This window comes from Ictidomys tridecemlineatus, chromosome 1, assembly GCF_052094955.1.
Source record: "Ictidomys tridecemlineatus isolate mIctTri1 chromosome 1, mIctTri1.hap1, whole genome shotgun sequence".
Lineage (NCBI taxonomy): Eukaryota > Metazoa > Chordata > Mammalia > Rodentia > Sciuridae > Ictidomys > Ictidomys tridecemlineatus.
Genome location: NC_135477.1, coordinates 144,301,879 through 144,315,073, shown reverse-complemented (window position 1 = coordinate 144,315,073; position 13,195 = coordinate 144,301,879). Strand labels below are relative to the sequence as shown.

General features: G+C 32.2%; 1 protein-coding gene and 1 non-coding gene across 3 annotated transcripts in view; one reads left to right on the top strand and one right to left on the bottom strand.

Annotated features, from left to right (window-relative positions):
- Commd10 (COMM domain containing 10) overlaps window positions 1-13,195 on the top strand; it is a 201,311-nt gene that overhangs the window by 15,396 nt on the left and 172,720 nt on the right. The gene's annotated exons all lie outside the window — the stretch shown is intronic.
- Window positions 6,805-6,881, bottom strand: Trnae-cuc (transfer RNA glutamic acid (anticodon CUC)). Its single transcript has one exon. It is a non-coding gene; the product is annotated as a tRNA-Glu (tRNA).

Here is a 13,195-nt window from a genome sequence, read left to right as displayed (position 1 = left end):
CTTTTAAAATTTGTATTTTTCCTTCCTTTAAAAAGAACAACCAGATTCTAGGAGAGATCTATTTTCCTTAATAAAGTACCTTTCATTTGACAGAACACATTAATTTTGGACTAGTTATATACTAAAATCTTTACAAATATACTCTGAAAAAGGAACAGAAACTGAAGACTGAATAGAAGAACAAATGATCAACAGTCCTTTAAACTGAGTTTAAAATTTTTTTAAAATTGTAACTCATTTAATATTTAAACAATGTCATAAAGTTTTAATCTCATGTTTTGGTTAATGATTACGTTTTAAAATTTATAATGTTGACAGGTCTTTTGAGATAGGAGCATCTCCATTGAATAAATAATATAAAGAAATAATAAAATTATAAACTATGACAAGAGAGAGGGAGAGAGAAGAATTCACCATAAGTTATCTAATTTAATGCATTAGATTCCACCAGGATCTTGTGGTCATCAGGTCCAGGAAAACCTAAGCAGGTACCAAGGAAATATGTTCAGTGCTCATACTAGCCAACAATTCTGCATTATGTACATTGCTGAGCACTATAGCTTAGGAGGATTTGACTTTCATGCCTGGCCTTCCTTCTCCCTGGCTGTCTTCTACTGTAGTCTTTTCAGTGACCTCTTCTTTCAATAATTCTATTCCTTAGGATGCTATCTTTTGTTTTTCCTCTTAGTTTATGTGTTCTATAGATAATCTCATCTATTTTTACAGTATATCTTACAAATACCAATACTTCAAAATATGCAAATCTAAAATTTCTCCCCTGAGTTTCAGAGCCATATATAGTACTGTTAATGTAGTCTTCACATGGAGGTCTTCCAGGTATATCTTGTACTGAACTCTAAATACCTGTTTTTCATGTGAATAAGAAACTAGAAGTTTACATTAAAAATTATGTTTTTTATGTTATTATTTTATTTAATATTTTAATTTTGTTTCTTTTGGAACAAAAGGTTAAATGAAAGGCTTTATTATAAAAAGGGCAGAAAAAGCACATTTTGTGCATCTAAATCTTGAAACATGGAATATAGCTATGAATAAATATCTGAAAGTTTATTCAATATTTAACTACTTTTTTAAAAAAAATTTTTTTAATTTAAAAAATTAAAAAAAAAAACCACCACATTTTTTTAGTACCAAGGATTGAACTCAGGGGCACTCGGCCACTAAGCCTCCCATTCCTATTTTTTGTTTTTATTTAGAGACAGGATCTCACTGAGTTGCTTAGCATTTTGCCCTTGCTGAGGAACTTGCAATCCTCCTGTCTCAACTTCCTGAGCTGCTGGGATTTCAGGCTTGTGCCACCATGCCCAATCTTAACTACTTCTTAATGTTATTGTCTTCATTTACAGGAAAGGTATTTTGTTGTGATTATATTCTCATACAACTCAAACTTTCCTCTCTTGTTACCTTAGTTGTTGGCATGCTATTCAAGTAAAAGTCAGGTTTCCCTATATGCTTGAATTAACTTAAGAGGTTCTATGGTTTAAATGTTGCAATGTGTTTTTAAATTTCTTTTTATTGAAATATAATTTATCTGTGGTAAGCTGAGATTTTAGGTGTTCATTTTGATGACTTTCAGAAATTATGTGTATCCATTCGATCATTTGAAACAAAGCAAATAGTGTTTCGTCTCCAGAAAGTGCTCAGTTTCAGTCAGTTCCTTTTCCCCTCATGCTCACTTTTTGATTTCTACCATCTAAACTTAGTTTTATCTGATGCTGTAATTAATTAAAATGGACTTGTATGAAATATATCTTACTAATGTCATTTAACATATTTTGGGTTTATTCATATTATTACATGTGTCAGTAATTCTTTTCTTGCTGAATAATATTACACTGTATGAAAATCATAATTTGTTTATCCATATTCCTGTTTGTGGATATTTATTGTTCACAGTTCCTGGATATTATGAATAACATCACTATGAACATTTGTATACAAGTCTTTTAATAGGCATTTATTTTCATTTTCTTTCAGTAAGTATCTAGAAATAGCACGGCTGACCCCTCATGCCCAAAAGGCTGAGGATTTCCATTAGAATTTTAGGCACCCCCTGCTACAAGGATTGGGAAAAGTCATATATGAGTGAATATCTCACCTTGTAAAGTCCCTTTCTTTAAAGTTCAAATTCCCTTTATTTTTTGAGTCAACTTTATTTTAACTTCTGCCTGCTTTTAGTCATTCTCCAATGCTGTCACATTTTTAAAAACTATTTTGTCTACAGGTGATAATTTTTATCTTTAAGGAGGTTAGTTGGATATAAGTTACTTCCCAATCATTGTTTGATTTAAGAATCAAAAATGATTGTTATCTAAACAGGAAGAATGAAACAGGTTGTATCGTTATACCAGATCTTAAACTATACTACAGAACAATAGTAACAAAAACAGCATGGTACTGGCACCAAAACAGGCTGGTAGACCAATGGTACAGAATAGAGGACACAGAGACTAACCCACAAAATTACATTATATTAGATAAAGGTGCTAAAAGCATTCACTGGAGAAAGGATAGCATCTTCAACAAATGGTGCTGGGAAAATTGGAAATCCATATGCAACAAAATGAAATTGAATCCCTATCTCTCACCATGCACAAAAGTGAACTCACGATGGACCAAGGATCTAGGAATTAAACCAGAGACTCTGCGTCTAATAGAAGAAAAAATAGGCCCTAATCTCCATCACGTGGGGCTAGGCCCCAATTTCCTTAATAAGGTGCCTATTGCACAAGAATTAAAACCAAGAATCAACAAATGGGATGAATTCAAACTAAAAAGTTTTTTTTTTCTCAGCAAGAAAAATAATTTGTGAGATGAATAGGGAGCCTACATCCTGGGAACAAATTTTTACCCCTCACACATCAGATAGAGCTCTAATCTCTAGGGTACACAAAGAACTCAAAAAGCTAAACACCAAAAAAATAATTAACCGAATCAACAAATGGGCCAAGGACCTGAACAGACACTTCTCAGAAGAGGATATACAATCAATCAACAAATATATGAAAAAAATGCTCATCATCTCTAGCAATTAGAGAAATGCAAATTAAAACTACTCTAAGATACCATCTCACTCCAGTAAGAATGGCAGCCATCATGAAGACAAACAACAACAAGTGCTGGCGAGGATGTTGGAAAAAGGTACACCCATACACTGCTGGTGGGACTGCAAATTGGTGCAGCCAATTTGGAAAGAAGTATGGAGATTCCTTGGAAGGCTTGGAATGGAACCACCATTTTACCTAGCTATTTCTCTTCTTGAACTATACCAAAAAAACCTAAAAACAGCATACTACTGGGACATCAATGTTTATAGCAGCACAATTCACAGTAGCTAGACTGTGGAGCCAACCTAGATGCCCTTCAATGGATGAATGGATAAAAAAATGTGGTATTTATACACAATGGAATATTATTCAGCACTAAAAATAATAAGATAATGGTATTTACAGGGAAATGGATGGCATTAGAGCAGATTATGCTAAGTGAAGTTAGCCAATCCCCCCCCCCCCCAAAAAAAAAACAAATGGCGAATGTCTTCTCTGATATAAGGGGGGTGACTCAAAATGGGGTAGGGAGGAAGAACATGGGAAGAAGATTACCTCTACATAGGAAAGAGGGGTGGGAGGGAAAGGGAGGGAGAAGGGGAATTGCATGGATGATGGAAGGAAAACCTCATCATTATACAAAATACATGTATGAAGATGTGAAAAAAAATGAATGGCGTTACCTTAGATTAGGTAGAGAGAATTGATAGGAGGGAAGAGGAGGGGTTGGGAGATAAGAAGGATAGTAGAATGAAACAGACATTATTATTACTGTGTGTACATATGTGACTGTATGACCAATATGATTCTGCAACCTGTACACTCAGAAAAATGAGAAATTATATCCCATCTGATTCAAATGTATGATATATCAAAGTCATTGTAATGTCATGTATAATTAATTAAAACAAATAAAAATTTTTAAATAAGTGATTCTTAAAAATTATAAGTCATCTTCTATACCTTCACTGCCTCATATCCACTAATGGCTTTCCATGTTGCTTGTAATAGAAGTTGGGTTTTTACAATTGCTTATATGATCTGTAGCCCCCCCCACCCCCCTTACCCCCAGATCCACTGTCTATATTGTTACTTTCATTTCTTAATATCCTCTACCTGGCTTACTCTGAATGCCTATGACCTTTTTTTTTCCCCCTCAGTTTTTCTCCTGTATGTCCATGTGGTTGGCTTCCTTACCTTCTTTAGGTCTTTGTTTAAATGTGATATTTTGCTTCTTAATATTTACACTTATCTGGCCCACTATATATTTTATCTGTTTACTTTTGTATTGTCTCTATCACTAGAATATGAGTTCTACAAGGACAGAATTTTTTGTCTGTTTTGTTCATTGCTATATTTTCATTACTTTAGTGGCCCTTGGGAGATTGTGGATTCTCAAATAATTGTTAAATGAATAAATGTACAATATTCTTGTTTACAAATTTTGCTATTTAGAAGTTTAGTCTATTTTATTTTCTTATAAAGAAGGATATTTCTAATTTTTGGAGAAAAGAACAGTTAAGGAGGAGAGTATGAATTATATTTTGTATTTTCCATTGGTCTTTGTTTTTCATTTTGGTTGTACTTTGGGCTTTTCTTGTGGTTCATTTATTTTTATGGCTCTTGAATTTTGCTGGAATACTAGATTCTAATCATTAATTTTTTTTCATTTTTAAAAATGAAAATATAGGAAGTGAAATATAGGAAGAATTACTTTAGCTTGAAACAAATGGAAATTCCCCAGGAAAAGAAGTTGATGGATTTAGCTGTTGATGCAGCAATCAATTTAAAGAGCTTTAGATCCAAGAAACCCTTAATCAGTCTTTTTTTGAAACAGAAATGTATTTTCTACTTTATAAGTAATTGGTTGAAACCAGACCATTAACAAATTGAATAAAGATTTTGCTAATGCCAAAGAACTGTGCTGTTAGCAAAATTACTCTTTTTATGTCATAGTATTCAAAGATGTGCACTTGCTAAATAGAGTTGATGTACTTTTTCAGAGTGTCACCAATCGTGAGAGCATTTGTTGTATGACATTTCACTGTTCTTAAACTTATACTGTTATCTTCATATATTCTTGGTATGCAGAAGAGGCAAACAATTTGAAAGAAGATTTATTGATGTTTTCCCTCTACTCCTTACACTTTGGATAAAGAAGATCAATCTCATGATTAGGTACTTTGGCTAAATCTGCAAGTTAAGAAATACAAATTCCTTGTCACCCTGTAGTGAAACTAGGCTGACTTTTTGGTGTCTGAACTTGAGGGTATACTTAAACTAGGAAGTTGCCTTCAGTGGTGGCATATATAATAAAGCATTTCTACCTCTTATTATTATTTGATATAGCAACAACATTAAAAGCACAGAATGCCAAAAGGAGATTTACTTTGGATTTTACAGAGAGTAACACATTCCTAATGTACTCTAGAGAGTGTTTAATGTATACGCAATGGAATATTACTCAGCACTGGTGGAGATTTGTAAGGTAGGCTTTGTGGAGGGAGGTAGTCACTTATTACAGGATAACTTGAATGTAAATTCAAGTTTTAACATCTTTGTAATATATTGTAATATATTCATATTTATGCAGTATAGATGCCATATCATATACTGGTCATCTCGGAGATTCTGATGTTATTTGTGTATTCTTATAGGTGTCACAGTACAGGGTTCTTTCTTTAGGGACAAGCAATGGTGTAAGCTGAGTCCTTAGTGGCTTGTTGCTTCCTGTTCTTACTGTAGACTAGAAGATGGCAGAGGGTGATTGGTGGCAGATAGCTGAATATAGTCTCCCATTTCATCTACACATTGATTTGTTATGTCTTTTAGTACATGGTATCTTTTTAAAATAACAATTTAAAATTATAAATTGCATAGTATGAAACTATATCCTTTTAAGTTATATAGTTCCATGTCTGTATCCATGAGATCATAAACATAATCAAGAAACAGGGCATTTTCATTACCCTCAAAAAATTTTCCATGCCCCTTTGCAGTCTCTTGCACCACTAACCTTAACCTAGGTAACCCCTGATCTATTTTCTGACACTATATGTGGCGTTTTCTAGGATTTTATATAAACAGAATCATACAGTTATACTTTTTTGTTTGTCTAACTTTATCTAATGAGTGCAGTGATTTTGAGGTTTTTCCATTTTCTTGCATGTATTTGTCGTTCTTTTTTATCACAGGGTAATACTTACTGTATGGATATAACACAATTTGTTAATCCATTTATATGTTGATGGACATCTGGGCTATTTGTAGGTATTGATTGGGTTGTAGGGTACATGTAGGTTTTACTTTATAAAAAATTGTCAAACATTTTTACAAAGTGGTTATATCTTTTACATTTCAATCTTCAGTTGTTCTGTATTCTGGCCAATACTTGGTATTGTCAGTCTTTTGCATTTTAGCTGTTTTGATGGCTCTAGAGTTGTATGTCATGATTTGTATTTTCCTTATAACAGGAACGTTGAACATCTTTTTATGTTTTTACTGCAAACTCATATATCATCTTTTGTGAGGTGTCTGGTCAAATTTTTGCTGCTTTTTGTATATATTTCTTTGTCTTATTATTGAGTGGTAAGAATTCTTTATATATTTTGGATATAGGTTTTTATCAAATATATGCATTGTGAATATTCTATCAGTCTGTGGCTTGCTTTTCCTTTTCCTTAATGGTTATTTATTTTTCTTTTCTTTCTTTTTCTTTTCTTTTCTCTTTTTTTTTTTTTGGGTGCTGGGGATTGAACCCAGGACTTTGTGCATGAGAGGCAAACACTCTACCAACTGAGTTATATCCCCAAACCCTTAATATCAACTTTTGAAGGATAGATTTTTAAAATTTTGATGAAGTCTAGTTGTACTTTTTTTCTTTTATAGTTAATCCTTTTAATCTCCTATCTAAAAATCTCTGTCTATCCCAAGATCATAGAGATTTTCTTTTGTTTTTTTCTTCTAGGAGCTTTATAGTTTTTATGCTTACATAAAAACTGTGATTTTTTTTATTATTAGTTGTTCAAAAAATTACATAGCTCTTGACATATCATATTTCATACATTTGATTCAAGTGGGTTATGAACTCCGATTTTTTTTTAGTTAATTTTTTTGTGTTGGTTTGAGGTAGGGGTTATTCACTTTTTTTTTTCCTATTCAGATTTTCAGGTGTTCCAGTCTCATTTGCTTTGGCATCTTTGTTAGAAATTGTTTGGTGGGTCTCTTATCTTTTTGCCAGTGCCACATTTTCTCAATTGTTGAAAGTATTGAAGTTAGGTAGTATAATTCCTCCAACTTTCTTTTCTTTTCTAAAATTGATTTGTCTCTTCTGCATTTCTATTTAAATTTTAGTGTCAATCGACATGTTTGATAAGCCTTCAAATTCACGAGCATGTGTATCTCTTGATTTATTGATATCTTCTATAATTTATTTCAATTATATTCATAGTTTTTCATTGTTCAGAACTTACACAAATTTTGTTACATTTTTCCTATGCATTTGTATGATTATGTTTGTTACTATAAATACCTATTACATTTTTGTTATTTTTCTGTCTACTTCTATTATGTTGGAAGATACTGATTTTTCATATTAATCTTTTTTTATCATAATCTTCATAAAATCACTGATTAGATTTTTTAAAAATGTTTGTCTTTACCACTAGACTTGGATAATTTTGGCAGAGATTGTAGGTTTATTTTATGTCCTGAGCATCCAAGATAGTATAAAAGTCATGTCCACACTTCTTTAGTTTTTCTCTTTTTTTTGGCTGTATCTCTTAGCCACATTTGCTACATTTTTTAAAATTTCACAACTTCTAAATATTGCAATATGTTTGGACTTAATTGTTGGTCCCTTTTTTTCTTTCTATCCATATCCCCTTCTTTAGAAATCTTATTTAGGCTTTAGAGTTTAAATTATAATTTTTTTGCCTCTACTCTGGGATTGCCTGCTTATTAATTTCAACTGTCTACTAGGCATCTGAAACTGAACACTAGTAAAATAAACTGAATTTTAGATTATTCTTTTAACACTTTTCTTGGACCCCAATTTCCCTTGTGAAAAGTAGATATTTCTGTTCATTGTTTTTTCCACTGTTGTACCCTCAAACCTAAAGTAGTATATTGAGTGTTCATACTTAATGAATGCTTCTTGAATAGATTCTTAGAACAGTCACACACTGAACAGATAATTCCAGAGTTTTGGTATCCAATACTGGGAAGTGATATGAAGTAGCGTGTTATCAGTCTAGGACTTGTATATGATGAACAACACTGTTTAATTATAGCTGTGACCAGGGTGAATGGGATTTCTTAGCTGAAAGGAGTATGAATAGTAGGCTTGTGGTTTTAATTTGACAGATTTTACAGCAACCATGTTAAACTGACTTTCAGATGAGTCTCAATGTTAAGCTTCTATTTTTTCCCTCTCTTAAGTCCCTTCATAAATAGGGTAGTACCTTTATACCAATACCTTCCTTTCTCCCAAAGAGAAAAAGAGAGGTCTCACACTGAGAGTGAATTTATTTACATAAGTGGTTCTTGATTTATATACTAGTATTTATTTCATGTCTTCCATCAGTACCACTAAAATCTGTTTTAGTGTGTGCCAAATTCAGTCTTCTATTTATCAGTGAATGAATGGACATTTTGATATATGACCTCTTCTACTTCTTTCAGTTAAAATGTAACCTTTGGCAGCATTGCCAACTTTATACTACAGTGATGATTGATGTAATTCTTATATCATTTTGCCATTATTATTTAAGAATGAATAGAAATCTAGGATGGAAGTGTGATTCTTCTGATAAGGAGTATAAGTTTCATAAATGTGACACAATTTATATAGAGGTAAGACTCATTAGTATCCTGAAAACATTGTACTTTTTCTCAAATTGTATAATTGTTGCTTTAAGGATGATATATATGTATATAATATTTAAGAAAGCCATATATATAAATAAAATGCTGAAATTAAAGATTTGTCTTAATGCCAGGGCATAACTTGTTTTTAGCCCTGAGGGAGGAGAGAGTGAAACTTCCTTTATTATTTTTGAGTTTTAGACATTCCCCTAGTTAAGAATTTAACTAAGTGTGCCTTGGAAGGATTCATGTAGCTCCTTCCCCCTTCCCTATTTCTTCTTTGCCTCTATGAATGTAGAAACTCTCCTTCACTTGGCTGAGAGCAGTGGGATTGGCCCGCAGTGGGATCGGCCCACCCTGAACCACCTATGGAATTGTGAGCCAAAATAAACATTCTTTAAATAAGACATCCTATTAAAAAAGAGAAAAAGAATCTATTGTATACAAAAGTTAAGAATTACCTACATTTCTTATATTTGTTTGGCAATTTAATAATAATTTATAATATTCTTTTTGCAAATTTATTCCACTTTTCAAACAACTAGACCTTTTGAATAGAACTTTGAGCCCTGAAACCTAAAAAGGAGAAAAAAACTTGGGCTCTTTTGAAGGGTCTTCAAATAATAGATTGTTTATAAGTTTGCTCATTTGATTAATGAACCTAGTTTTGGTGATTGTGTGTACCTTTTTCACATTCTACATAATTTTCTTTCCATAAAATTAAGGCAAAAATTGAAGTGTAATCATTTGTGCTATAGTGTTGTGCTCTGGTACATAGAATGTTGTTTCCAATGGAATTGGTGGTCTCTCCTATTTCCTTTGGTAAACTGTGAGGAAGTAATCATACAGTATGATGGAAAGAGTGGAAATTTCTATTTTAGATAAATGTAAAATTATGCTTGATCTATTATTTTAAACAAAGGTTTAGTTGCGCACACATTGTTGAGAAGTCATAAATTCTCATTTCAAGAATGTTATATAAATGGAGTAGTACAGTATATAATATTCTGGAATTGCCTTTTTCACTCACCATAATTCTTTAAAGATTCATTCTTGTTATTTCAGTGGTTCCTTTTTATTGCTAAGCAGTATTCCGTAGTATAGATACAAACTAGTTTATTTAAACATTTCAGTCTTGAAAGGATATCTGAGTTGTTTTCATTATTACAAATAAAGTTGTTATAAACATTTGTATATTGTATTTATGTGATCATAAGTTTTTTAATTCTCTTGAATAAATGCTCAGGAGTACACTTGTTGGGTTCTATGGTAGTTTTAGTTTAGTTTTATTAGAAACTACCAATATATTTTCCAGAGTGGTTGTATCTTTTTGCATTCCCATCAGCAATGTATGAGGTATCTTCTTTTTCCATATCCTGTCAGCATATGTGTTGTCATTATTTTTTATTTTAACTGTTCTAATAATTGTGTGGTGATATCTCATCATGGTTTCAATTTGCATTTCTCAGATAATTGATCATGTTCAACATTTTTTCTTGTGCTCATTTGCCACCTGCATGTTCTGTTTGGTGAAATGACTCTTCACGTCTTTTGTACTTTCTTTTTAAAAAAATTTGTTTTAATTAGTTACGCATGACAGTACAATGATCTTGACAGATCATACATTTGAGTCAAATGGGCTATAATTTCTCATTTTTCTGAGTGTACAGGTTGCAGAATCCCATTGGCCACATAATCACATACATACATACAGCAATACTAGTGTCTATTTTATTCTTCTGTCCTTTCTATCCCCCTTTCCACTCCCTTCCCCTCCCATCACTTCTCTCTACCCAACTACTATGACACATTTCTCTCTCTCTTTTTTTCTTCCCCCTCATACCATCATATATGTAATTTTGTATAATGATGAGGGTCTCCTTCCTTCTTCCGTGCAATTCCCCTTCTCTCTCCCTTTCCCTCCCACCTTTCTTCCCTCTTTTGTACTTTCTTAATTGGATTCTTTATTGTTGAATTTGAGGGCTCTTTATATATTTTAGTTACTAATTCTTTGTCAGAAATGTGATTTGAAAATATTTTCTCCTCGTCTGTAGAGTTCTCATCTTAATAGGGTTATTTGCAAAGCAAAAATTGTTCACTTTTTTGAGGACAAATTTACTATCTTTTTCTTTTATGGATTTTATTTTAGTTGTTAAACCTAAGAACTGGTTTGCCTAGCTTTCAGTTGTCTGGAACTTTTTGTTTAGTTTTTTTCCCCCTAAAATTGTGTAGTTTTATGTTTTTATTTGTGTCATGATCCCATTTAAGTTATTTTTTGTATAAGGTTTGAGAGTTCAGTTGAGGTTCATTTTCTTTTTTCTTGTCTGTGGATTCTTGAAGTAGAAACCTGGGCTTTTTCTTTTATTAGATGTAGTCATTTGGTGCTTTAAATTTCCTTCTTATAAATATGTTGTTCTGTGTCTCACAGAATTTAATACACTGTGTTTTCACTTTCAATTAGTTCAATGGGTATTTTGATTTCCCTTGAGAACTTTCTCTTTTGACTTGTGGATTATTTAAAAGCATGTTGTTTTGTTTGCAAATGTTTGGGGATTTTTCTCTTGTCTTTTTGATTTTCATTTCTCCTTTGATATCATTGCGGTCAGAGAATACTCTGTATGTATCAGAAGTAACACATATATGGCATATATAGCATATAATGATATTTAGAAATAGGTATAAAAACAAAAAGTGTAAACTTAAATCATTCAAAATAAGGATTAAATATATTTATAGCAATTTATAGAAATGAGGGCTGGGATATAGCTCTATGTTACAGTGTTTGTGTAGTGTGTACAGGCCCTCTGTTCAATCCCTAGCAGTGCAAAAACAGAACAAAGCAAAATTAATAGAAATGAGCAAATCACCTACTTAAGATTTCTTGGCCAAAGGATTATAAGGTAAAATCATTTCTGGACTTTATGTAAGAGATATGCCCAAACAAATTGATAGAGCATATTTGAAAGTAAATATACATGTGATTTAAAAGATAAATAAGTGTGTAAAAAAGAAAAGTGAGTTCTGTGGCCAAGAATCAGAAGTGATGCTTATTCATTGAAGAGGTAAGACAGGGACATATAGATAGGGAATGGATAGTTATGGATAGGGAATAGGACTCTGAGATTTGTTGTAGCAATGGCACTTAAGAGAATAAACTTAAAGAGAGAAATAAAGTTATGTAAGGCTTACAATATGTGTAGAACTGAATCCTAGAAATCAGATACACAGGAAGGGGAGAAATTTCTATGCTAAAATACTTTTAGAGATAACAGTTTTTATTACAGTTTTTACCATATGGGAAAAATAGGTTATGAAATAAATTCAGTAAACATGAAAAGATATTGTTTAACTTCTTTAAAAAAATTTTAAGGTCTTCAAAGGGATTGCAGTATATTATTGTGAAAATAATCAACGTTGATCTTGAAGTAAAAAGGAATGGAAAGTATGGTGTATTTTTAATCTTCTATTTGTCAGATGCTTTGCTGGTACTTTTACACATATCTCAGTGGCAACAAATACTCAATGCAATGGTTAATTAGATTTCCTCTGTTTTACCCAACATGAAGAAACTGAGATTATAAGGATTAAGTAATTTTCCCAATAGCCTGAAATTATGATGGTGAGCCTGGAATTTGAATACAAATTTGAAAGATTAAAAAACAAGTCATAATCTTATTATCGAGACTCAAAGATTTCATTAAAAAACTGCAGAAGTGTTGGTTAAGTACACATTCAGAAGTTGACTTGAAAAAATAAAAATGCCAGTTTCTTTTTTTTTGCCACAGAGATTCTTTTTATTATATTTATTTGCTTGTCAGAATTCCAAATAAAAATTCTTTGATAAGTAATGGTAGTTTTACTCTTAGGTCAAGTTCATGGAGTTGAGAGATTCCTTGGAAATCTAGGAATGGAACCACTATTTGACCCAGCTATCCCTCTTCTCATACTATAGGGACACAGCCACATCAATGTTTATAGCAGCACAATTCACAATAGCTAAACTGTAGAGCCAACCTAGATGCCCTTCAACAGATGAATGGATAAAAAAATGTGGCATATATACACAATGGGATTTTACTCAGCAATAAAAGAGAATAAAATCATGGCATTTGCAGGTAAATGGATGGAGTTAGAGAGGATAATGCTAAGTGAAATTAGCCAATCCAGGCCTACTGTGAGCCTAGGTCTCAATCCGGTCGGTTTGGGTGGATATGCAGTTGCTGAGTATTTTAATGTACAGGTGTATAATGTATATAGAATAC